We start from the raw sequence: 25,045 nt of genomic DNA, 5'->3' as shown, positions 1-25,045 counted from the left end.
GAGTGGTACTGAGCCCCACTCACACACCAGGAAAGCGGCAATTCAATCCAGACCTCCATGAATACAAGCTGGTATGGTACTGAGTACCACTCACACACCAGGGAAGACAGAATTCAGTCCAGACCTCTATTAATACCAGCTGGAGTGGTACTGAGCCCCACTCACACACCAGGATACAGCAAATTCAATCCAGACCTCTTATTAACACCAGCTGGAGAGGTACTGAACACAACTCATACACCAGGAAAGAGCAAATTCAAAACAGAACTCTTATTAACACAAGCTGGAGTAGTACAGAGCCCCACTCACACACAAGGAAAGTGCGAATTCAATCCAGAACTCTATTAATACCAGCTGGAGTGGTACTGAGCCCCACTCACACACCAGGAAAGAGGCAATTCCATCCAGGACTCTATTAACACGAGCTGGAGTGGAACTGAACCCCACTCACACACCAGGAAATAGGCAATTCAATGCAGACCACAATTAGTACCAGATGGAGTGGTACTGAGTCCCACTCTCACACCAGGACAGCGCCAATTCAATCCAGGTCTCTATTAGTACCAGCTGGAGTGGAACTGAGTCCCAATCACAGACCAGGAAAGTGCCAATTCAATCCAGGCCTCTACGTAGAGCGACAGGAGCGGGACTGTGTCCCACTCAGACATCATGAAAGAGCCAATTCAATCAAGGCCTCTAATAATACCAGCTGGAGTGGGACTGAGTCCCACTCACACAGCAGGAAGGAAACAATTGAAACCAGGCCTCTATTAATACCAGCTGGAGTCGTACTGGGTCCGACTCACACACCAGGAATGTGTAAATTCAATCTAGGCCTCTCTTAATACCTGCAGAAGTGGTACATAGCCCCTTTGACACAGGAGGAAAGAGACAATTTATTCCTGAACACTATCAATACCCGTTGGACGTGCACTGAGTCCCACTCACACATCAGGAAAGAGCCGATTCAATCCAGGCCTCTATTAATACAAGCTGGAGTGGTACTGAGCCCCACTCACACACCAGGAAAGAGACCATTCAATACAGGCCTCTATTAATACCAGCTGCAGTGGTACTGATCCCCACTCACACACCAGGAAAGTGCCAATTCAATCCAGGCCTGTATTAATACAAGCTGGAGTGGTACTGAGCCCCACTCACACACCAGGAAATAGACCATTCAATACAGGCCTCTATTAATACCAGCTGGAGTGGTACTGAGCCCCACTCACACACCAGGAAAGCGGCAATTCTATTGCAGACCTCGATTAATACCAGATGGAGTGGTACTGAGTCCCTCTCTAACACCAGGACAGCGCCAATTCAATACAGGTTTCTAATCATACCAGCTGGAGGGAGACTGAGTCCCACTCACAGACCAGGAAAGTGCCAATTCAATCCAGGCCTCTCCGTAGAACGACAGGAGCGGGACTGTGTCCCACTCAGACATCATGAAAGAGCCAATTCAATTAAGGCCTCTAATAATACCAGCTGGACTGGGGCTGAGTCCCACTCAAACAGCAGGAAAGAGACAATTGGAACCAGGCCTCTATTAATACCAGCTGGAGCGTTACTGAGTCTAACTCACACATCAGGAAAGTGCCAATTCAATCCAGGCCTGTATTAATACCAGCTGGAGTTGTACTGAGCCCCACTCACACACCAGGAAAGTGCCAATTCAATCCAGGCCTCTATGAATACCACCTGGAGTGGTACTGAGCCCCACTCACACACCATGAAAAAGAATATTCAATCCAGACCTCTATGAATACAAGCTGGTGAGGTACCGAGTCTCACTCATACACCAGGAAAGAGCCAATTCAATCCAGGCCTCTATTAATACCATTTGGAGTGGTACTGAGTCCCACTCACACACCAGGAAAAGAGCCAATTCAATCCAGATCTCTATTAATACCAGCTGGAGTGACACTGAGCCCCACTCACAATTCAGGAAAGGGCAAAATCAATCCAGGATAATTTAATACCAGCTGGGTTGTACTCAGCCCCACTCACACACCAGGAAAGAGACAATTCAAAACAGAGCTCGATTAATACCAGCTGGAGTGGCACTGGGTCCCACTCGCACCTCAGGAAAGTGCCAATTCAATCCAGGCCTCTATTTTGAGCGACTGCAGTGGGACTGAGTCCCACTCACACATCATGAAAGAGCCAATTCAATCTTTCTTTCTTTTCTTTTGGGCCTCCTTATCTCGAGAGACAATGGATACGCGCCTGGAGGTGGTCAGTGGTTTGTGAAGCAGCGCCTGGAGTGGCTATAAAGGCCAATTCTGGAGTGACAGGCTCTTCCACAGGTGCTGCAGAGAAATTTGTTTGTTGGGGCTGTTGCACAGTTGGCTCTCCCCTTGCGCCTCTGTCTTTTTTCCTGCCAACTACTAAGTCTCTTCGACTCGCCACAATTTAGCCCTGTCTTTATGGCTGCCCGCCAGCTCTGGCGAATGCTGGCAACTGACTCCCACGACTTGTGATCAATGTCACACGATTTCATGTCGCGTTTGCAGACGTCTTTATAACGGAGACATGGACGGCCGGTGGGTCTGATACCAGTGGCGAGCTCGCTGTACAATGTGTCTTTGGGGATCCTGCCATCTTCCATGCGGCTCACATGGCCAAGCCATCTCAAGCGCCGCTGACTCAGTAGTGTGTATAAGCTGGGGATGTTGGCCGCTTCAAGGACTTCTGTGTTGGAGATATAGTCCTGCCACCTGATGCCAAGTATTCTCCGAAGGCAGCGAAGATGGAATGAATTGAGACGTCGCTCTTGGCTGGCATACGTTGTCCAGGCCTCGCTGCCGTAGAGCAAGGTACTGAGGACACAGGCCTGATACACTCGGACTTTTGTGTTCCGTGTCAGTGCGCCATTTTCCCACACTCTCTTGGCCAGTCTGAACATAGCAGTGGAAGCCTTACCCATGCGCTTGTTGATTTCTGCATCTAGAGACAGGTTACTGGTGATAGTTGAGCCTAGGTAGGTGAACTCTTGAACCACTTCCAGAGCGTGGTCGCCAATATTGATGGATGGAGCATTTCTGACATCCTGCCCCATGATGTTCGTTTTCTTGAGGCTGATGGTTAGGCCAAATTCATTGCAGGCAGACGCAAACCTGTCGATGAGACTCTGCAGGCATTCTTCAGTGTGAGATGTTAAAGCAGCATCGTCAGCAAAGAGGAGTTCTCTGATGAGGTCTTTCCGTACTTTGGACTTCGCTCTTAGACGGGCAAGGTTGAACAACCTGCCCCCTGATCTTGTGTGGAGGAAAATTCCTTCTTCAGAGGATTTGAACGCATGTGAAAGCAGCAGGGAGAAGAAAATCCCAAAAAGTGTGGGTGCGAGAACACAGCCCTGTTTCACACCACTCAGGATAGGAAAGGGCTCTGATGAGGAGCCACCATGTTGAATTGTGCCTTTCATATTGTCATGGAATGAGGTGATGATACTTAGTAGCTTTGGTGGACATCCGATCTTTTCTAGTAGTCTGAAGAGACCACGTCTGCTGACAAGGTCAAAGGCTTTGGTGAGATCAATGAAAGCAATGTAGAGGGGCATCTGTTGTTCACGGCATTTCTCCTGTATCTGACGAAGGGAGAACAGCATGTCAATAGTCGATCTCTCTGCACGAAAGCCACACTGTGCCTCAGGGTAGACGCGCTCGGCCAGCTTCTGGAGCCTGTTCAGAGCGACTCGAGCAAAGACTTTCCCCACTATGCTGAGCAGGGAGATTCCACGGTAGTTGTTGCAGTCACCGCGGTCACCTTTGTTTTTATAGAGGGTGATGATGTTGGCATCGCGCATGTCCTGGGGTACTGCTCCCTCGTCCCAGCACAGGCATAGCAGTTCATGTAGTGCTGAGAGTATAGCAGGCTTGGCACTCTTGATTATTTCAGGGGTAATGCTGTCCTTCCCAGGGGCTTTTCCGCTGGCTAGGGAATCAATGGCATCACTGAGTTCCGATTTGGTTGGCTGTATGTCCAGCTCATCCATGACTGGTAGAGGCTGGGCTGCATTGAGGGCAGTCTCAGTGACAGCATTCTCCCTGGAGTACAGTTCTAGGTAGTGCTCAACCCAGCGGTCCATCTGTTTGCGTTGGTCAGTGATTATGTCCCCCGATTTAGATTTGAGGGGGGTGATCTTCTTGATGGTTGGCCCAAGAGCTCTCTTCATGCCATCATACATTCCTCTGATGTTTCCGGTGTCTGAGGCCAGCTGAATATGACTGCATAGGTGTTGCCAGTAGTCGTTTGCGCAACGCCTAGCTGTTCTTTGTGCAGTACTTCTGGCTGCTTTAAGTGCTGCGGATGTTAAATCGCTGGGGGCTTTCTTGTAGTTCAAAAGTGCAATGCGCTTAGCGGCTATGACAGGTTCCAGCTCTTCATTATGAGATTGAAACCAGTCTGCATTTCTCTTCGCACTTTTGCCGTAGGTGGTCAAAGCTGACTCATAGATGGCGTCTCTGATGTGGGCCCACTTGGTCTCAGCATCCCCTGTGGGAGTGTTTTGAAGGGCTGTTACAAGTGAATTTTGAAATTTTTGTAACAGCTGTGGGTGAGAAATTCTGCTCGTGTTGATGCGCGGGTGGCCCTTCTGCTTGGAATGATGCAACTTCTTTGGTCTGAGTCTAACCTTGCTGCACACCAGGGAGTGGTCGGTGTCGCAGTCCGCACTGTGGAAGCTGCGTGTGATTTGAACACTGTTTAAGGCGGCTCGCCTTGTGACAATGAGGTCTAGCTGGTGCCAACGACGTGATCTTGGGTGCCTCCATGAAACCTGGTGACAGGGTTTAGTGTGAAAGAACGAGTTGGTGATGCAGAGGTTATGATAGGTACACAACTCAAGCAGTCTCTGCCCGTTCTCATTCATCCTTCCAACGCCATAGCGCCCAAGGCAGGAGGGCCATGAGTCATGGTCGGCCCCAACCCTGGCATTAAAGTCCCCCAGCAGGAATAGGTGTTCGGTGTTGGGGATGCTGCTAATGATGTTATGGAGTTGTTCATAGAACTGGTCTTTAGCTTCAGGTGCGGAACAGAGTGTTGGAGCATAGATGCTGAGTAGGTGTACTGGACCAGAGGTGGTGAGCAGTCGGATGGACAGTATGCGTTCCGAGCCATTTGAGGGAGGCTCTATCATGCTGAGCAAGGAGTTTCTGATGGCGAAGCCCACTCCATGCTGTCTTGGTTCTTCAGGATCCCTGCCCTGCCAGAAGAAGGTGTAGTCTTGCTCTGCTAGAGAGCCACTCGCGGGGAGGCGAGTCTCCTGAAGTGCTGCAATGTCCACATTGAGTCTACTGAGCTCGTTGTTAATGATGGCGGTCTTCCGAGAATCGTTGATTTGTGTAAGGTCTTCCGACAGGCCAGGACACATAGTTCTGACGTTCCAGCTTGCAAAGCGAAGGGCTGGTACCTTCTTTCCTTTTTTCATGTTGTTTGGTGCGGTGTATCAGTCCACCTTTCGGGCAATGACCCTGAGCTCCAAGCACCCATTGAAGCAGGCAGACTGTGGCGGGACAGAACCTTATTGACCGGGGGCTGCCCGGTTTGAGGCGGGCGGTAGCTGTCCAGTGAGGTGCAATGACCTCTCCCACCGACAAAGGCAACCCGTGGCGCCCAGTTTCTACGCCAATTTATCTGGACTTATAACCCGTAACTGCTGCCTTCCGTGTTGTTTCAGTCGCTGTGAGGCAACTATGGAGTGACCTCTCCATGGCGCATGCCTGGGCAAATTTATGGAGGTTGAGAGTTGCCCAGTCGTCAAAACCCCCCTCTCGGCCTTTCTGGTGGGGTCCAAAGGAGTGCAGGACACGACGTTTGGCACCAGTATGGCTGCAGGAACTGCCGGAAACATGCCAAAGGTGACACATGACCGCCTACGGGGTTCCGCTCCGGATTTTCTGTTAGGGTTTACTCCCTTAGCCTTGGTCTCTCCCGAGACGCCCACAAGGCAGTGGAGTTGTTGGGGCCCCTACACAGGTGTAGGATGGTGCCGGTGGGAGGAGGGGATGCAAGGGTGAGGGGTGGAGGGAGGGGGTGGGGGGGGTGCAGGGGAAGGGGGTGCGGGGTGAAGATGGTGCGAGGGGGGGGCGGGCTGGGACGGGGTTGTGAGGGGGTGAGCTGAGAGGGTGGAGCAGGGAAGGGGACGGGGGTGGGGGGGGTGGAAGGGGGGTGGAAGGGGGGTAAAGGGGGGGAGGGGGGGTGGAATCTGGTGCAGGTAATAAGCCATTTCCTCAGTGCCCACCATCGACGTCCGGAAAGCTCATCCACGTCCTTCGGGAGGTGAAGCATCATTTGGCAGACTTAGAGGTGATTACATTTGCTAAGGGTTTTTTTTTTTTTTTGCAGTGGTTTAAATAAAGGCATGCAGCATTGCCGACAGTGCGCTGCAGATGCTCTCCGAGCCATCTCCCGCGGGCGCTTTGAAGTTGCAGCCGGGGGGGCCGCTCGTGGATTTTATGGGTGTTCGGGGCACCTTTTCACAGGACTTCTCTCGGGTCCCGCAGCTCCTTCTTCACCTCAATGGACTTACCGCATGCCGTGGCTGCAGACACTCTGGACTGTGAAGACAGCAGGATCGGAGATTAAAGTATCGGCAGCTGTTCTCGTCAGTTTCATCCGGATCAATTTCATTGAGAAAACAAAGAGCAGGTGTGGCTGGGGGAGGGCAGTGGGCCCAGGTAACATACACTAAACTAACTGTTAACTTTTAGATAGGGCTAAAATGAACTGATTTAAAGAGCCAGGGGAGTTTAAATTCAATCAAGGCCTCGAATAATACCTGCTGGAGTGGGCTGAGTCCCACTCACACAGCAGGAAAGAGACAATTGAAACCAGGCCTCTATTAATACCAAATGGAGTGGTACTGAGTCCCACTCACACACCGGAAGAGAGGCAATTCAATCCAGGCCTCTATTAATACCAGCTGCAGTGGTTCTGAGTCTCACTCACACACCAGGAAAGCGCCAATTCAATCCAGACCTCTGTTCTTACCAACTGGAGTTGTACTGAGTCCCACTCACACACCGGGAGAGAGGCAATTCAATCCAGGAGTCTATTAATACCAGCTGCAGTGGTACTGAGTGCCACTCACCAACCAGGAAATCGCCAATTCAATCCAGACCTCTAAGAATGCCGGCGGGTGTGGTACTGAGTCTCTCTCAAACATCAGGAGAGAGGCAATTCAATCCAGGCCTCTATGAATACCAACTGGAGTTGTACTGATTCCCACTCACACACCAGGAATGTGTAAATTCAATCTAGGCCTCTCTTAATACCTGCAGAAGTGGTACATAGCCCCTTTAACACATGAGGAAAGAAACAATTTATTCCTGAACACTATCAATACCAGTTGGAGTTGAACTGAGTCCCACTCACACACCATGAAAGAGGCAATTCAATGCAGACCGCTATTAGTACCAGATGGAGTGGTACTGAGCCCCACTCTCACAACAGGACAGAGCCAATTCAATCCAGACCTCTATTAATACCAGCTGGAGTGGGACTGAGCCCCACTCACACACCATGAAATTGCCAATTCAATCCAGGCCTCTATTTCGAGCGACTGGAGTGGGACTGAGTCCCACTCACACATCGGGAGAGAGGCAATACAATCCAGGAATCTATTAATATCAGCTGGAGTGGTACTGAGTCCCACTCACACACCAGGAATGTGTAAATTCAATCTAGGCCTCTCTTAATACCTGCAGAAGTGGTACAAAGCCCCTCTAACACAGGAGGAAAGAGACAATATATTCCTGAACACTATCAATACCAGTTGGAGTTGCACTGAGTCCCACTCACACCTCAGGAAGGAGCCAATTCAATCCAGACCTCTATTAATAAAAGCTGGAGTAGTACTGAGCCCCACTCACACACCAGGAAAGAGCCAATTCAATCCAGGCCTCTATTAATAAAAGCTGGAGTCGTACTGATCCCCACTCACTCACCAGGAAAGAGCCAATTCAATCCAGACCTCTATTAATAAAAGCTGGAGTAGTACTGAGCCCCACTCACACACCAGGAAAGAGCCAATTCAATCCAGGCCTCTATTAATAAAAGCTGGAGTAGTACTGAGCCCCACTCACACACCAGGAAAGTGCCAATTAAATCCAGGCCTCTATTTAGAGCGACTGGAGTGGGACTGAGTCCCACTCACACATCATGAAAGAGCCAATTCAATCAAGGCCTCTAATAATACCAGCTGGAGTGGGACTGAGTCCCACTCACACAGCAGGAAAGAGACAATTGAAACCAGGCCTCTATTAATACCAGCTGGAGTGGTACTGAGTCCCACTCATACATCGGGAGGGTGGCAATTCAATCCAGGCCTCTATTAATACCAGCTGGAGTGGGACTGAGTCCCACTCACACAGCAGGAAAGAGACAATTGAAACCAGGCCTCTATTAATACCAGCTGGAGTGGTACTGAGTCCCACTCATACATCGGGAGGGTGGCAATTCAATCCAGGCCTCTATTAATACCAGCTGGAGTGGCACTGATTCCCACTCACACACCAGGAATGTGTAAATTCAATCTCGGCCTCACTTAATACCTGCAGAAGTGGTGCATCGCCGCTTTGACACAGGAGGAAAGAGACAATTTATTCCTGAACTCTATCAATACCAGTTGGAGTTGCACTGAGTCCCACTCACACATCAGGAAAGAGCCAATTCAATCCAGACCTCTATTAATATCAGCTGGAGTGGTACTGATCCCCAATCACACACCAGGATACAGCCAATTCAATCCAGACGTCTTATTAACACCAGCTGGAGTTGCACTGAGTCCCACTCACACATCAGGAAAGAGCCAATTCAATCCAGACCTCTATTAATATCAGCTGGAGTGGTACTGAGTCCCACTCACACACCAGGATACAGCCAATTCAATCCAGACGTCTTATTAACACCAGCTGGAGTGGCACTGAGCCCCACTCACACACCAGGAAAGAGCCAATTCAATCCAGGCCTCTATTAATACCAGCTGCAGTGGTTCTGAATCCCACTCACACACCAGCAAAGAGCCAATTCAAACCAGGCCTCTATTAATACCAGCTGCAGTGGAACTGATCCCCATTCACACACCAGGAAAGAGCCAATTCAATCCAGACCTCTATTAATACCAGCTGGAGTGGGACTGAGTCCCACTCACACACCAGGAAATAGACAATTGAAATCAGGCATCTTTTAGTACCAGCTGGAGTGGTGCTGAGTCCCACTCACACACCGGGAGAGAGGCAATTCAATCCAGACCTCTATTGATACCAGCTGCAGTGGTTCTGAGTCTCACTCACACACCAGGAAAGCGCCAATTCAATCCAGACCTCTGTTCTTACCAACTGGAGTTGCACTGAGTCCCACTCACACACCGGGAGAGAGGCAATTCAATCCAGGAGTCTATTAATACCAGCTGCAGTGGTACGGAGTGCCACTCACCAACCAGGAAGTCGCCAATTCAATCCAGGCCTCTATGAATACCAACCGGAGTTGTACGGATTCCCACTCACACACCAGGAATTTGTAAATTCTATCTAGGCCTCTCTTAATACCTGCAGAAGTGGTACATAGCCCCTTTGACACATGAGGAAAGAGACAATTTATTCCTGAACACTATCAATACCAGTTGGAGTTGAACTGAGTCCCATTCACACACCATGAAACAGGCAATTCAATGCAGACCGCTTTTAGTACCAGATGGAGTGGCACTGAGTCCCACTCTCACACCAGGAATGAGCCAATTCAATCCAGACCTCTATTAATACCAGCTGGAGTGGGACTGAGCCCCACTCACACACCAGGAATGAGCCAATTCAATCCAGGCCTCCATTGATACCAGCTGCAGTGGTACTGATCCCCACTCACACACCAGGAAAGTGCCAATTCAATCCAGGCCTCTATTTAGATCGACTGGAGTGGGACTGAGTCCCACTCACACATCGGGAGAGAGGCAATTCAATCTACGCCTCTATTAATACCATCTGGAGTGGTACTGAGTCCCACTCACACACCAGGAATGTGTAAATTCAATCTAGGCCTCTCTTAATACCTGCAGAAGTGGTACAAAGCCCCTCTAACACAGGAGGAAAGAGACAATATATTCCTGAACACTATCAATATCAGTTGGAGTTGCACTGAGTCCCAGTCACACATCAGGAAAGAGCCTATTCAGTCCAGGCCTCTATTAATACCAGCTGGAGTGGTACTGATCCCCACTCACACCTCAGGAAAGAGCCAATTCAATCCAGTACTCTATTAATAAAAGCTGGAGTGGTACTGAGCCCCACTCACACACCAGGAAAGAGCCAATTCAATCCAGGCCTCTATTAATACCAGCTGCAGTGGTACTGATCCCCACTCACACACCAGGAAAGTGCCAATTAAATCCAGGCCTCTATTTAAAGCGACTGGAGTGGCACTGAGCCCTACTCACACACCAGGAAAGAGCCAATTCAATCCAGGCCTCTATTAATACCAGCTGCACTGGTTCTGAGTCCCACTCACACACCAGCAAAGAGCCAACTCAAACCAGGCCTCTATTAATACCAGCTGCCGTGGAACTGATCCCCATTCATGCACCAGGAAAGCACCAATTCAATCCAGACCTCTACTAATACCAGCTGGAGTGGGACTGATTCCCACTCACACACCAGGAAAGAGACAATTGAAATCAGGCGTCTTTTAGTACCAGCTGGAGTGGTACTGAGTCCCATTCACACCCAGGAATGAGGCAATTAAATACAGGTCTCCATTAATGCTAGCTGGAGTGGTACTGAGGCCCACTCACACTCCAGGAGAGTGCCAATTCAATCCAGACCGCTATGAATACAAGCTGGTGAGGTCATGAGTCTCACTCACACACCAGGAAAGAGCCAATTCAATCCAGGCCTCTATTAATACCAGCTGGAGTGGCACTGAGTCCCACTGAAACACCAGCAAAGAGCCAATTCAATCCAGATCTCTATTAATACCAGCTGGAGTGGTACTGAGTCCCACTCACACCAGGAAATTGCCAATTCAATTCAGATCTCTATTAATACCAGCTGGAGTGGTACCAAGTCCCACTCACACATCAGGAAAGAGCCAATTCAGTCCAGGCCTCTATTAATACCAGCTGGAGAGGTACTGATCCCCACTCACACCTCAGGAAAGAGCCAATTCAATCCAGAACTCTATTAATAAAAGCTGGAGTGGTACTGAGTCCCACTCACACATCATGAAAGAGCCAATTCAATCAAGGCCTCTAATAATACCAGCTGGAGTGCGACTGAGTCCCACTCACACAGCAGGAAAGAGACAATTGAAACCAGGCCTCTATTAATACCAGCTCGAGTGGCACTGAGTCCCACTCACACACCAGGAATGTGTAAATTCAATCTCGGCCTCACTTAATACCTGCAGAAGTGGTACATCGCCGCTTTGACACAGGAGGAAAGAGACAATTTATTCCTGAACTCTATCAATACCAGTTGGAGTTGCACTGAGTCCCACTCACACATCAGGAAAGAGCCAATTCAATCCAGACCTCTATTAATATCAGCTGGAGTGGTACTGAACCCAACTCACACACCAGGAAAGAGCCAATTCAATCCAGAACTCTTATTAACACCAACTGGAGTGGTACTGAGCCCCAGTCACACACCAGGAAAGAGCCAATTCAATCCAGGCCTCTATTAATACCAGCTGCAGTGGTTCTGAGTCCCACTCACACACCAGCAAAGAGCCAATTCAAACCAGGCCTCTATTAATACCAGCTGCAGTGGAACTGATCACCATTCATGCACCAGGAAAGCACCAATTCAATCCAGACCTCTATTAATACCAGCTGGAGTGGGACTGAGTCCCACTCACACACCAGGAAAGAGACAATTGAAATCAGGCGTCTTTTAGTACCAGCTGGAGTGGTGCTGAGTCCCACTCACACACCGGGAGAGAGGCTATTCAATCCAGACCTCCATGAATGCCAGCAAGTGTTGTACTGAGTCTCTCTCACACATCAGGAGACAGGCAATTCAATCCAGGCCTCCATTGATACCAGCTGCAGTGGTACTGATCCCCACTCACGCACCAGGAAAGTGCCAATTCAATCCAGGCCTCTATTAATCACAGCTGGAGTTGTACTGAGCCCCACTCACTCACCAGTCAAGAGACAATTCAATACAGGCCTCTATTAATACCTGCTGGAGTTGCACTGAGACCCACTCACACCTCAGGAAAGAGCAAATTCAATCCAGACCTCGATTAATACCAGCTGGAGTGGTACTGAGCCCCACTCACACGCCAGGAAAGAGCCAATTCAATCCAGGCCTCTATTAATACCAGCTGCAGTGGCACTGATCCCCACTCACACACCAGGAAAGTGCCAATTCAATCCAGGCCTCTATTTAGAGCGACTGCAGTGGGACTGAATCCCACTCACACACCAGGAAATTGCCAATTCAATTCAGATCTCTATTAATACCAGCTGGAGTGGTACCAAGTCACACTCACACACCAGGGAAAGAGCCAATTCAATCCAGGCCTCTATTAAAAGCAGCTGGAGTGGTACTGAGTCCCACCCACACACCAGGTCAGTGCCAATTCAATCCAGACCTCTTTTAAGAAAAGCTGGAGTGGTACTGAGTCTCACTCACACACCAGGAAAGCTCCAATTCAATCAAGGCCTCTATTAATACCAGCTGGAGTGGGACTGAGTCCCACTCACGCACCAGGAAAGAGACAATTGAAGCCGGGCCTCTATTAATACCCGCTGGAGTGGTACTGAGTGCCACTCAAACTCCAGGAAAGCGCAAATTCAATCCAGACCTCTTATTAATACCAGCTGACGAGGTACTGAGCCCCACTCACTCACCAGTAAAGAGCCAATTAATCCAGACCTCTATTAATACCAGCTGCAGTGGTACTGATCCCCACTCACACACCAGGGAAGACCCAATTCAATACAGGCCTCTATTAATACCAGCTGGAGTGGTACCGAGTCCCACTCACACAGCAGGAAAGAGCCAATTCAATCCAGACCTCTTTTACCACCAACTGGAATGATACTGAGTCCCACTCAGCCACCAGAAAATAGCCAACTCAATCCAGACCTCGATGAATACAAGCTGGAATGGCACTGAATCTCGCTTACACATCAGGAAAGAGCAAAATCATTCCAGACCTTGATGAATACCAGCTGGAGTGGCACTGGGTCTCACTGAAACACCAAGAAAGGGCCAACACAATCCAACCTTCTTATTAACACAATCTGGAGAGGTACTGAGCACCACTCACACACCAGGACGGAGCCAATACAATCCAGACCTCTATTAATAACAGCTGGAGTGGTACTGAGCCCCATTCACACACCAGGAAAGAGCCAATTCAATCCAGACCTCTATTTAGAGCGACTGCAGTGGGACTGAGTCCCACTCACACATCATGAAAGAGCCAATTCCATCCAGGCTTCTATTAATACCAGCAGGAGTGGTAGTGAGCCCAACAACACACAAAATAGGAGCTAGTTCTATCCAGGCCTCTATTATTACCAGCTGGAGTGGTACTGAGTCCCACTTACACACCAGGAAAGAGCCAATTCAATCCAGGCCTCTATTAGTACCAGCTGGAGTGGTACTGAGACCCTCTCGCTTACCAGGAAAGTGCCAATTCAATCCACGCCCCATTAATACCAGCTGGAGTGGGACTGAGTCTTACACACACACCAGGACAGAGCCCAGTCAATCCAGTCCTCTGATTAATACCAGCTGGAGAGGTACTGAGCCCCACTCACACAACAGGGAAGAGAGAATTCAATCCAGACCTCTTATTAATATCAGCTGGAGTTGCACAGAACCCCACTCACACACCAGGAAATTGCCAATTCAATCCAGACCTCGATGAATACCAGCTGGAGTGGTACTGAGTCCCTCTCGCAGACCATGAAAGTGCCAATTCAATCCACGCCTCCATTAACACCAGCTGGAGTGGGACTGAGTCCCACACACACACAAGGAATGCGCCAATTCAATGCAGACCTCTTATTAATACCAGCTGGAGTGGTACTCAGTACCACTCACTCACCAGGAAAGAACCAATTCAATCCAGACGACTATCTATCGTAGTTGGAGTTGCACTGAGTACCACACACATACACCAGCAAAGAGCCAATTCAATCCAGATCTCTATTAATACCCAGCTGGAGTGGCACTGAGCCCCACTCAGACACCAGGATAGAGCCAATTCAATCAAGGCCTCTATAAATACCAGCTGGACTGGGACTGAGTCGCACTCAGACACCGGGAGGGAGGCAATTCAATCCAGGCCTCTATTAATACCAGCTGGAGTGTATCGGAGTACCACTCACACACCAGGAAAGAGGCAATTCAATCCAGGTCTCTAATAATACCAGCTGGAGAGGTACTGAGTCCCACTCACACACCAGGAAAGAGGCAATTCAATACAGGTCTCTAATAATACCAGCTGGAGAGGTACTGAGTCCCACTCACACACCAGGAAAGAGCCAATTCGAACCAGGTTTCCATTAATACCAGCTGGAGAGGTACTGAGTCCCACTCACACACCAGGAAAGAGGCAATTCAATACAGGTCTCTAATAATACCAGCTGGAGAGGTACTGAGTCCCACTCACACACCAGGAAAGAGCCAATTCGAACCAGGTTTCCATTAATACCAGCTGGAGAGGTACTGAGTCCCACTCACACCCAGGAAAGAGGCAATTCAATCCAGACCTCTATTAATACAAGCTGTAGTGGTACTGAGTCCCATTCACACCCAGGAAAGAGGCAATTCAATCCAGACCTCTTATTAATACCAGCTTGAGTGGTACTGAGTCCCACTCACACACCAGGAAAGAGGCAATTAAATACAGGTCTCTATTAATACTAGCTGGAGTGGTACTGAGGCCCACTCACACTCCAGGAGAGTGCCAATTCAATCCAGACCGCTATGAATACAAGCTGGTGAGGTCATGAGTCTCACTCACACACCAGGAAAGAGCCAATTCAATCCAGGCCTCTATTAATACCAGCTGGAGTGGCACTGAGTCCCACTGAAACACCAGCAAAGAGCCAATTCAATTCAGATCTCTATTAATACCAGCTGGAGTGGTACGAAGTCACACTCACACCAGGGAAAGAGCCAATTCAATCCAGGCCTCTATTAAAAGCAGCTGGAGTGGTACTGAGTCCCACCCACACACCAGGTAAGTGCCAATTCAATCCAGACCACTTTTAAGAAAAGCTGGAGTGGTACTGAGTCTCACTCACACACCAGGAAAGCTCCAATTCAATCAAGGCCTCTATTAATACCAGCTGGAGTGGGACTGAGTCCCACTCACGCACCAGGAAAGAGACAATTGAAGCCAGGCCTCTATTAATACCCGCTGGAGTGGTACTGAGTGCCACTCAAACTCCAGGAAAGCGCAAATTCAATCCAGACCTTTTATTAATACCAGCTGGCGTGGTACTGAGTACCACTCACACACCAGAAAAGAGCCAATGAATCCAGACCTCTATTAATACCAGCTGCAGTGGTACTGATCCCCACTCACACACCAGGAAAGAGCCAATTCAATCCAAGCCTCTATTAATACCAGCTGGAGTGGCACCGAGTCCCACTCACACACCAGGAAAGTGCCAATTCAATCCAAGCCTCTATTAATAGCAGCTGGAGTGGTACCGAGTCTCACTCACACACCAGGAAAGAGCCAATTCAATCCAGGCCTCTATTAATACCAGCTGGAGTGGCACTGAGTCCCACTGAAACACCAGCAAAGAGCCAATTCAATCCAGATCTCTATTAATACCAGCTGGAGTGGTACTGAGTCCCACTCACACACCAGGAAATTGCCAATTCAATTCAGATCTCTATTAATACCAGCTGGAGTGGTACCAAGTCACACTCACACACCAGGGAAAGAGCCAATTCAATCCAGGCCTCTATTAAAAGCAGCTGGAGTGGTACTGAGTCCCACCCACACACCAGGTAAGTGCCAATTCAATCCAGACCTCTTTTAAGAAAAGCTGGAGTGGTACTGAGTCCCACTCACGCACCAGGAAAGAGACAATTGAAGCCAGGCCTCTATTAATACCCGCTGGAGTGGTACTGAGTGCCACTCAAACTCCAGGAAAGCGCAAATTCAATCCAGACCTTTTATTAATACCAGCTGGCGTGGTACTGAGTACCACTCACACACCAGAAAAGAGCCAATGAATCCAGACCTCTATCAATACCAGCTGCAGTGGTACTGATCCCCACTCACACACCAGGAAAGAGCCAATTCAATCCAAGCCTCTATTAATACCAGCTGGAGTGGCACAGAGTCCCACTCACACACCAGGAAAGTGCCAATTCAATCCAAGCCTCTATTAATTCCAGCTGGAGTGGTACCGAGTCCCACTCACACACCAGGAAAGAGCCAATTCAATCCAGACCTCTTTTACCACCAGCTGTAATGATACTGAGTCCCACTCACCCACCAGAAAATAGCCAACTCAATCCAGACCTCGATGGATACTAGCTGGAATGGCACTAAGTCTCACTTACACATCAGGAAAGAGCAAAATCATTCCAGACCTCGATGAATACCAGCTGGAGTGGCACTGGGTCTCACTTATACACCAAGAAAGGGCCAATACAATCCAATCCCCTTATTAACACCAGCTGGAGAGGTACTGAGCACCGCTCACACACCAGGCCGGAGCCAATTCAATCCAGACCTCTATTAATACCAGCTGGAGTGGTACTGAGTCCCACTCACACACCAGGAAAGAGCCAATTCGAACCAGGTTTCCATTAATACCAGCTGGAGAGGTACTGAGTCCCACTCACACCCAGGAAAGAGGCAATTCAATCCAGACCTCTATTAATACAAGCTGGAGTGGTACTGAGTCCCATTCACACCCAGGAAAGAGGCAATTCAATCCAGACCTCTTATTAATACCAGCTTGAGTGGTACTGAGTCCCACTCACACACCAGGAAAGAGGCAATTAAATACAGGTCTCTATTAATACTAGCTGGAGTGGTACTGAGGCCCACTCACACTCCAGGAGAGTGCCAATTCAATCCAGACCGCTATGAATACAAGCTGGTGAGGTCATGAGTCTCACTCACACACCAGGAAAGAGCCAATTCAATCCAGGCCTCTATTAATACCAGCTGGAGTGGCACAGAGTCCCACTCACACACCAGGAAATTGCCAATTCAATTCAGATCTCTATTAATACGAGCTGGAGTGGTACCAAGTCACACTCACACACCAGGGAAAGAGCCAATTCAATCCAGGCCTCTATTAAAAGCAGCTGGAGTGGTACTGAGTCCCACCCACACACCAGGTAAGTGCCAATTCAATCCAGACCTATTTTTACAAAAGCTGGAGTGGTACTGAGTCTCACTCACGCACCAGGAAAGAGACAATTGAAGCCAGGCCTCTATTAATACCAGCTGGAGTGGTACTGAGTGCCACTCAAACTCAAGGAAAGCGCAAATTCAATCCAGACCTTTTATTAATACCAGCTGGCGTGGTACTGAGTACCACTCACACACCAGAAAAGAGCCAATGAATCCAGACCTCTATCAATACCAGCTGCAGTGGTACTGATCCCCACTCACACACCAGGAAAGAGCCAATTCAATCCAAGCCTCTATTAATACCAGCTGGAGTGGCACAGAGTCCCACTCACACACCAGGAAAGTGCCAATTCAATCCAAGCCTCTATTAATTCCAGCTGGAGTGGTACCGAGTCCCACTCACACACCAGGAAAGAGCCAATTCAATCCAGACCTCTTTTACCACCAGCTATAATGATACTGAGTCCCACTCACCCACCAGAAAATAGCCAACTCAATCCAGACCTCGATGGATACTAGCTGGAATGGCACTAAGTCTCACTTACACATCAGGAAAGAGCAAAATCATTCCAGACCTCGATGAATACCAGCTGGAGTGGCACTGGGTCTCACTTATACACCAAGAAAGGGCCAATACAATCCAATCCCCTTATTAACACCAGCTGGAGAGGTACTGAGCACCGCTCACACACCAGGCCGGAGCCAATTCAATCCAGACCTCTATTAATACCAGCTGGAGTGGTACTGAGTCCCACTCACACACCAGGAAAGAGCCAATTCGAACCAGGTTTCCATTAATACCAGCTGGAGAGGTACTGAGTCCCACTCACACCCAGGAAAGAGGCAATTCAATCCAGACCTCTATTAATACAAGCTGGAGTGGTACTGAGTCCCATTCACACCCAGGAAAGAGGCAATTCAATCCAGACCTCTTATTAATACCAGCTTGAGTGGTACTGAGTCCCACTCACACACCAGGAAAGAGGCAATTAAATACAGGTCTCTATTAATACTAGCTGGAGTGGTACTGAGGCCCACTCACACTCCAGGAGAGTGCCAATTCAATCCAGACCGCTATGAATACAAGCTGGTGAGGTCATGAGTCTCACTCACACACCAGGAAAGAGCCAATTCAATCCAGGCCTCTATTAATACCAGCTGGAGTGGCACTGAGTCCCACTGAAACACCAGCAAAGAGCCAATTCAATCCAGATCTCTATTAATACCAGCTGGAGTGGTACTGAGACCCACTCACACACCAGGAAATTGCCAATTCAATTCAGATCTCTATTAATACCAGCTGGAGTGGTACGAAGTCACACTCACACCAGGGAAAGAGCCAATTCAATCCAGGCCTCTATTAAAAGCAGCTGGAGTGGTACTGATTCCCACCCACACACCAGGTAAGTGCCAATTCAATCCAGACCTCTTTTAAGAAAAGCTGGAGTGGTACTGAGTCTCACTCACACACCAGGAAAGCTCCAATTCAATCAAGGCCTCTATTAATACCAGCTGGAGTGGGACTGAGTCCCACTCACGCACCAGGAAAGAGACAATTGAAGCCAGGCCTCTATTAATACCCGCTGGAGTGGTACTGAGTGCCACTCAAACTCCAGGAAAGCGCAAATTCAATCCAGACCTTTTATTAATACCAGCTGGCGTGGTACTGAGTACCACTCACACACCAGAAAAGAGCCAATGAATCCAGACCTCTATTAATACCAGCTGCAGTGGTACTGATCCCCACTCACACACCAGGAAAGAGCCAATTCAATCCAAGCCTCTATTAATACCAGCTGGAGTGGCACCGAGTCCCACTCACACACCAGGAAAGTGCCAATTCAATCCAAGCCTCTATTAATAGCAGCTGGAGTGGTACCGAGTCTCACTCACACACCAGGAAAGAGCCAATTCAATCCAGGCCTCTATTAATACCAGCTGGAGTGGCACTGAGTCCCACTGAAACACCAGCAAAGAGCCAATTCAATCCAGATCTCTATTAATACCAGCTGGAGTGGTACTGAGTCCCACTCACACACCAGGAAATTGCCAATTCAATTCAGATCTCTATTAATACCAGCTGGAGTGGTACCAAGTCACACTCACACACCAGGGAAAGAGCCAATTCAATCCAGGCCTCTATTAAAAGCAGCTGGAGTGGTACTGAGTCCCACCCACACACCAGGTAAGTGCCAATTCAATCCAGACCTCTTTTAAGAAAAGCTGGAGTGGTACTGAGTCCCACTCACGCACCAGGAAAGAGACAATTGAAGCCAGGCCTCTATTAATACCCGCTGGAGTGGTACTGAGTGCCACTCAAACTCCAGGAAAGCGCAAATTCAATCCAGACCTTTTATTAATACCAGCTGGCGTGGTACTGAGTACCACTCACACACCAGAAAAGAGCCAATGAATCCAGACCTCTATCAATACCAGCTGCAGTGGTACTGATCCCCACTCACACACCAGGAAAGAGCCAATTCAATCCAAGCCTCTATTAATACCAGCTGGAGTGGCACAGAGTCCCACTCACACACCAGGAAAGTGCCAATTCAATCCAAGCCTCTATTAATTCCAGCTGGAGTGGTACCGAGTCCCACTCACACACCAGGAAAGAGCCAATTCAATCCAGACCTCTTATTAATACCAGCTTGAGTGGTACTGAGTCCCACTCACACACCAGGAAAGAGCCAATTCGAACCAGGTTTCCATTAATACCAGCTGGAGAGGTACTGAGTCCCACTCACACCCAGGAAAGAGGCAATTCAATCCAGACCTCTATTAATGCAAGCTGGAGTGGTACTGAGTCCCATTCACACCCAGGAAAGAGGCAATTCAATCCAGACCACTTATTAATACCAGCTTGAGTGGTACTGAGTCCCACTCACACAGCAGGAAAGAGGCAATTAAATACAGGTCTCTATTAATACTAGCTGGAGTGGTATTGAGGCCCACTCACACTCCAGGAGAGTGCCAATTCAATCCAGACCGCTATGAATACAAGCTGGTGAGGTCATGAGTCTCACTCACACACCAGGAAAGAGCCAATTCAATCCAGGCCTCTATTAATACCAGCTGGAGTGGCACTGAGTCCCACTGAAACACCAGCAAAGAGCCAATTCAATCCAGATCTCTATTAATACCAGCTGGAGTGGTACCAAGTCACACTCACACACCAGGGAAAGAGCCAATTCAATCCAGGCCTCTATTAAAAGCAGCTGGAGTGGTACTGAGTCCCACCCACACACCAGGTAAGTGCCAATTCAATCCAGACCTCTTTTAACAAAAGCTGGAGTGGTACTGAGTCTCACTCACACACCAGGAAAGCTCCAATTCAATCAAGGCCTCTATTAATACCAGCTGGAGTGGGACTGAGTCCCACTCACGCACCAGGAAAGAGACAATTGAAGCCAGGCCTCTATTAATACCCACTGGAGTGGTACTGAGTGCCACTCAAACTCAAGGAAAGCGCAAATTCAATCCAGACCTTTTATCAATACCAGCTGCAGTGGTACTGATCCCCACTCACACACCAGGAAAGAGCCAATTCAATCCAAGCCTCTATTAATACCAGCTGGAGTGGCACAGAGTCCCACTCACACACCAGGAAAGTGCCAATTCAATCCAAGCCTCTATTAATTCCAGCTGGAGTGGTACCGAGTCCCACTCACACACCAGGAAAGAGCCAATTCAATCCAGACCTCTTTTACCACCAGCTGTAATGATACTGAGTCCCACTCACCCACCAGAAAATAGCCAACTCAATCCAGACCTCGATGGATACCAGCTGGAATGGCACTAAGTCTCACTTACACATCAGGAAAGAGCAAAATCATTCCAGACCTCGATGAATACCAGCTGGAGTGGCACTGGGTCTCACTTATACACCAAGAAAGGGCCAATACAATCCAATCCTCTTATTAACACCAGCTGGAGAGGTACTGAGCACCGCTCACACACCAGGCCGGAGCCAATTCAATCCAGACCTCTATTAATACCAGCTGGAGTGGTACTGAGCCCCATTCACACACCCGGAAAGAGCCAATTCAATCCAGACCTCTATTAATACCAGCAGAAGTGGTACTGAGTACCACTGAAACACCAGCAAAGAGCCAATTAAATCCAGACCTCTATTAATACCAGCTGGAGTGGTACTGAGCCCCACTGAAACACCAGGAAAGAGCCAATTCCATCCAGACCTCTATTAATACCAGCTGGAGTGGTACTGAGCCCCACTCACTCACCAGTTAAGAGACAATTCAATACAGCCCTCTATTAATACCAGCTGGAGTTGCACTGAGTCCCACTCACACCTCAGCAAAGAGCCAATTCAAACCAGACCTCGATTAATACCAGCTGGAGTGGTACTGAGCCCCACTCACTCATCATGAAAGAGCCAATTCAATCCAGACCTCTATTAATATCAGCTGCAGTGGCACTGATCCCCACTCACGCACCAGGAAAGAGCCAATTCAATCCAGGCCTCTATTTAGAGCGACTGGAGTGGGACTGAGTCCCACTCACACACCAGAATAGAGCCAATTCAATCCAGGCCACTATTAATACCAGCTGGAGTGGTACTGAGTACCACTCACACACCAGGAAAGAGCCAATTAATCCAGACCTCTATTAATACCAGCTGGAGTGGTACTGAGTCTCACTCACACATCATGAAAGAGCCAATTCAATCAAGGCCTCTATTAATACCAGCTGGAGTGGGGCTGAGTCCCACTCACACACCAGGAAAGAGACAATTGAAACCAGGCCTCCATTAATACCCGCTGGAGTGGTACTGAGTCCCACTCACACACCAGGAGAGAGGCAATTCAATCCAGGCCTCCATTAACACTAGCTGGAGTGGTACTGAGTGCCACTCAAACACCAGGAATGCGCACATTCAATCCAGACCTCTTATTAATACCAGCTGACGAGGTACTGAGCCCCACTCACTCACCAGGAAAGAGCCAATTAATCCAGACCTCTATTAATACCAGCTGCAGTGGTACTGATCCCCACTCACACACCAGGGAAGACCCAATTCAATACAGGCCTCTATTAATACCAGCTGGAGTGGCACCGAGTCCCACTCACACCAGGAAAGTGCCAATCCAATCCAGATCTCTATTAATACCAGCTGGAGTGGTACCGAGTCCCACTCACACACCAGGAAAGAGCCAATTCAATCCAGACCTCTTTTACCACTAACTGGAATGATACTGAGTCCCACTCAGCCACCAGAAAATAGCCAACTCAATCCAGACCTCGATGAATACAAGCTGGAATGGCACTGAATCTCGCTTACACATCAGGAAAGAGCAAAATCATTCCAGACCTTGATGAATACCAGCTGGAGTGGCACTGGGTCTCACTGAAACACCAAGAAAGGGCCAACACAATCCAACCCTCTTATTAACACCAGCTGGAGAGGTACTGAGCACCACTCACACACCAGGACGGAGCCAATTCAATCCAGACCTCTATAAATAACAGCTGGAGTGGTACTGAGCCCCATTCACACACCAGGAGCGAGCCAATTCAATCCAGACCTCTATTTAGAGAGACTGCAGTGGGACTGAGTCCCACTCACACATCATGAAAGAGCCAATTCCATCCAGGCTTCTATTAATACCAGCAGGAGTGGTGGTGAGTCCCACTCACACACCAGGACGGAGCCAATTCAATCCAGACCTCCATTAACACCAGCTGGAGTGGTACTGAGTGCCACTCAAACACCAGGAATGCGCACATTCAATCCAGACCTCTTATTAATACCAGCTGGAGTGGTACTGAGTCCCACTCTCACACCGGTCGAGAGCTAATTCAATCCAGGCCTCCATTAATAACAGCTGCAGTGGTACTAATCCCCACTCACACACCAGGAAGTTGCCAATTCAATCCAGGCCTCTATTAATACCACCGGAAGTGGTACTGAGTCCCACTGAAAAACCAGCAAAGAGCCAATTAAATCCAGACCTCTATTAATACCAGCTGGAGTTGTACTGAGTCCCACTGAAACACCAGGAAAGAGACAATTCAATCCAGACCTCTATTAATACCAGCTGGAGTGGTACTGAGTCCCACTCACACACCAGGAAAGAGCAAATTCGATCCAGACCTCTATTAATACCGGCTGCAGTGGTACTGAGTTCCACTCTCACACCAGGAAAGTGCCAATTCAATCCACGCATATATTAATACCAGCTGGAGTGGTACTGAGCCCCACTCACTCATCCTTTAAGAGACAGTTCAATACAGGCCTCTATTCATACCAGCTGGAGTTGCACTGAGTCCCACTCACACCTCAGGAAAGAGCCAATTCAATCCAGGCCTCTATTAATACCAGCTGGAGTGGTACTGAGTCCCACTCACACATCAGGAAAGAGCCAATTCAATCAAGGCCTCTATTAATACCAGCTGCAGTGGTACTGAGTCCCACTCTCACACCGGTAGAGAGGCAAATCAATCCAGACCTCTATTAATAACAGCTGGAGTAGTACTGAGCCCCAATCACTCACCAGTTAAGAGACAATTCAATACAGGCCTCTATTAATACCAGCTGGAGTTGCAAATAGTCCCACTCACACCTCAGGAATGTGCCAGTTCAATCCAGGCCTCTATTAATACCAGCTGGAGTGGTACTGAGCCCCACTCACACACCAGGAAAGTGCCAATTCAATCCAGGCCTCTATTTAGTGCGACTGCAGTGCGACTGAGTCCCACTCACACACCAGGAAAGAGCCAATTCAATCCAGGCCTCTATGAAAACCAGCTGCAGTGGTACTGAGTCTCACTCACACACCGGTAGAGAGGCAATTCAATCCAGCCCTCTATTAATACCAGCTGCAGTGGTACTGATCCCCACTCACTCACCAGTTAAGAGACAATTCAATACAGGCCTCTACTAATACCAGCTGGAGTTGCACTGAGTCCCACTCACACATCAGGGAAGAGCCAATTCAATCCAGACCTCTATTAATACCAGCTGGAGTGGTACTGAGCCCCATTCACATACCAGGAAAGAGCCAATTCAATCCAGGCCTCTACTAATCCCAGCTGCAGTGGTACTAATCCCCACTCACACACCAGGAAAGTGCCAGTTCAATCCAGGCCTCTATTAATACCAGCTGGAGTGGTACTGAGCCCCACTCACTCACCAGTTAAGAGACAATTCAATACAAGCCTCTATTAATATCAGCTGGAGTTGCACTGAGTCCCACTCACATCTCAGGAAAGAGCCAATTCAATCCAGACCACTATTAATACCAGCTGGAGTGGTACTGAGCCCCACTCACACACCAGGAAAGAGCCAATTCAATCCAGGCCTCCATTAATACCTGCTGCAGAGGTACTGATCCCCACTCACACAGCAGGAAAGTGCCAATTCAATCCAGGCCACTATTTAGAGCGACTGCAGTGCGACTGAGTCCCACTCACACACCAGGAAAGAGCCAATTCAATCCAGGCCTCTATTTAGAGCGACTGCAGTGGGAACTGAGTCCCACTCACACATAATGAAAGTGCCAATTCAATCCAGGCTTCCATTAATACCAGCTGGATTGGTACTGAGTCTCACTCACACACCGGGAGAAAGCCAATTCAATCCAGGCCTCTATTAATCCCAGCTGCAGTGGTACTAATCCCCACTCACACACAAGGAAAGTGCCAATTCAATCCAGGCCTCTATTAATACCAGCTG

Source organism: Heterodontus francisci, chromosome 39, assembly GCF_036365525.1.
Source record: "Heterodontus francisci isolate sHetFra1 chromosome 39, sHetFra1.hap1, whole genome shotgun sequence".
NCBI classification, from domain to species: domain Eukaryota; kingdom Metazoa; phylum Chordata; class Chondrichthyes; order Heterodontiformes; family Heterodontidae; genus Heterodontus; species Heterodontus francisci.
Note: the sequence above shows the minus strand (reverse complement) of the source record.